Genomic DNA, 2,494 nt, shown 5'->3' on the forward strand with positions numbered 1-2,494 from the left:
AGCCATAAATCAAGGCATTCTTTAAATCGGCAAAACTGTTGACAAAATAAGCGTAAATATCCTCTTGGTCCTCGATCCATCCGTGTTCGGTCTCAAATTGATGCAAAATTTTCTCACGATCCAGTTGAGGCAGCGCTTCGTGCAAATTACGCTCGACTCGATCGCTGAAATTTGTGTCAAATTCCGAGCAGCTTTGAGAGTGGCATATTTGTTTTCGACACTCGACGTTGGCGCAAGTGGAAGTGACGTCAAACAAGGTGGTAGTGAGCTCGTTTAAAATTAATTCGCGCATGCGACAGACAGCTATCCCTTTAGCCTTGAGATCCTCGTCAATCAACGGCTTTAAGTCGATCAACGTCTGCCATCCTGTTTTGTTCAGGCTAAATCCTTCGCTGGTGCTAAAGTTGAGGAAATAACGACTGCCGCTGCCTCGTTCATAGTATCGAAGATCGATTAGACGTTCATCTTTCGAGTTGACGAAGCATTCCAGCTTGATGCGCTCTTTGACGGGCAACCAAATATGATAGCGAGGTATTTTTCCGTCAAAAAAGGACGTGAGTTCATTTTGAAACCGAAACAAAGCGTACCAGGCGTTAGGTTTTAATATAGTTTTTGTACGCGTATCCGATCTTTGAATTAATATTTTAGGTTCAATAGATTCAATGACGCAAATGTCGAGCTTTGGCGTAACGGTGTGTACTTGGTGCATCTTTAATCATAATTTTTTTATCTAGAGAAATTGTTTAATATTAAATCTGCTCTCGGTCATTTAGTATATAAGCTCTGTGTTTCGCGGAGAAAGTTATCAGTTGCCCAGCTATGCTCTTAAAAGTCCAACTAAAGATGTCTTGCTTTAACTCGTGCCGCTTTTGTTGGGTGAGTAAAGACCAAACTCAATTTTCCAACGGAAAAGGGACCAATTTCGATTATGCCAACTGTCTCTTCTCGGGCATTGCCTGAAAAGGGACCAATTTCGATTCATGGGCTAGATTTACGTAGCTTTTCAGTACAATCCCTGCTTTGCCACATTTGATTGCACCGAAAAGCTGCGTAAATTTGTGTGAAGTCGCATTTTTTTTTCGCGTCCCACCACTCAACGTCGGCCATAGTTCGTGACCAAATGCAAGAGATTTACGTCAGAAATCCGGAAAATTTGGTCACGGATGATGTTGAGGAGGTTCATGAATCGCCCTTCATTGCAGTGTGATATGCGTCCATACAACGGACTATTGCAATGAAGGAAAATCGAGTTTAAATTAAGTCCTGCTACTTCTTCCGCCGCAAGACTTAATTTGACGTGTTTTCCATTGGTCTCTTGAAAGTTGCGTAAAATTTGTGTGAAGTCGGCTCAGCCATTAGAATGCACGAGCAAAGCCTTTTGGTTGTGGTTCGATTTCTTTCGCAAGGTCGGGCTGACACTGCAATGAAGGAGAAGTTCTGGCTCAAACAACCAGACCAGAACAAGACGACCAGACCCCACAGTGGCTCGGATGTAACTTCCTTCGGGAGGTAAAGGGTCAACGAAGAATTTTATAGGACATGGCCCGTACAACCCGACAAGCCCTGCCACCGCATAAGGTTCTGCGTACCCTGCACCAAATGGAGCACGTTCTCTTCAGTGAGGCCTTGACTTCGATGTCCTTCTCAAACTTAACAGCTGTTCGCTCGATCAACGTGGATAGGATTCGGAGCCGAAAGGCCCAAGATCTTCATGAATCAATGGAGGCATGTACCACCAGAGTGCCTGAAAAAAAGCTAGTGGCCGACGCCCCGCTAGAGTGAATGCCACGTTGATGTCGTGAAATTGTTAATAAAACGCGGCGCTAATTACGATTTAAAGAGCGGCTTTCAGTTAAGATTTTGACTAAAATATCAAGTTTTGAAAATCAAAATGTCACTTTGAGCAAGATGCTTTTTACGCCAGAGATAAAAACAACTACCTTCAAAATTTCGATTTAAAGACATTAGCGGTAAAAGTAGCGGTAAATATTTCTGGTTTTAATTTAATTTTTGTTTATATTTATATTCTTGTTATTCTCTATTTTATTGTATATATTATTTGGTATTTGTTATTAAAAAATCTTTATTTATATATTTGTCTTTGTTTCTCAGACATACTTTAAAGGTTATTTTTTATGGCGGGAAATTCAAACAAGAATCTTACAAAATAACTAGACTGGTTTATTAAAAGAACTACAGCCTCCGAGGGTTAGCCGAGCTTGTTTTGGGGGGAAAAATGGGTAAAACCCCTCTAAAGAGTCATAGCATGCTGGAAGGTAGGGTTGATCAGGTAGGAATTTAGCTTAATCTTTGTTTGCAAGTTTGGTGGATGAGGAGAGGTCGGCCATCTTGGGGTGGCGGCCATCTTGGATGTCTGCATATCTAGGTAGTCCCTACTACTCCCCACTTGTAAATTTATCGGGTGTGAAAAATGAAATTGAAATACTTGATGGAACCATATTGGCTTTGACACTAATTCAAAATCTAATAATTT

At 41.3% G+C, this 2,494-nt stretch overlaps 1 long non-coding RNA gene across 1 annotated transcript; it reads left to right on the plus strand.

The window, feature by feature from the left end:
* The first annotated feature begins 726 nt into the window (after positions 1-726).
* On the plus strand, positions 727-1,560 carry LOC149630986 (uncharacterized). Its single transcript, XR_016374092.1, has 2 exons — positions 727-876; positions 1,407-1,560. It is a non-coding gene; the product is annotated as an uncharacterized LOC149630986 (long non-coding RNA).
* The last annotated feature ends 934 nt before the right edge of the window (positions 1,561-2,494 follow it).

This window comes from Phalangium opilio, unplaced genomic scaffold (genome assembly GCF_054372755.1).
Source record: "Phalangium opilio isolate 3A_F unplaced genomic scaffold, DU_Popi_V2 ptg000101l_1, whole genome shotgun sequence".
In the NCBI taxonomy this organism is placed as follows: Eukaryota; Metazoa; Arthropoda; class Arachnida; order Opiliones; family Phalangiidae; genus Phalangium; species Phalangium opilio.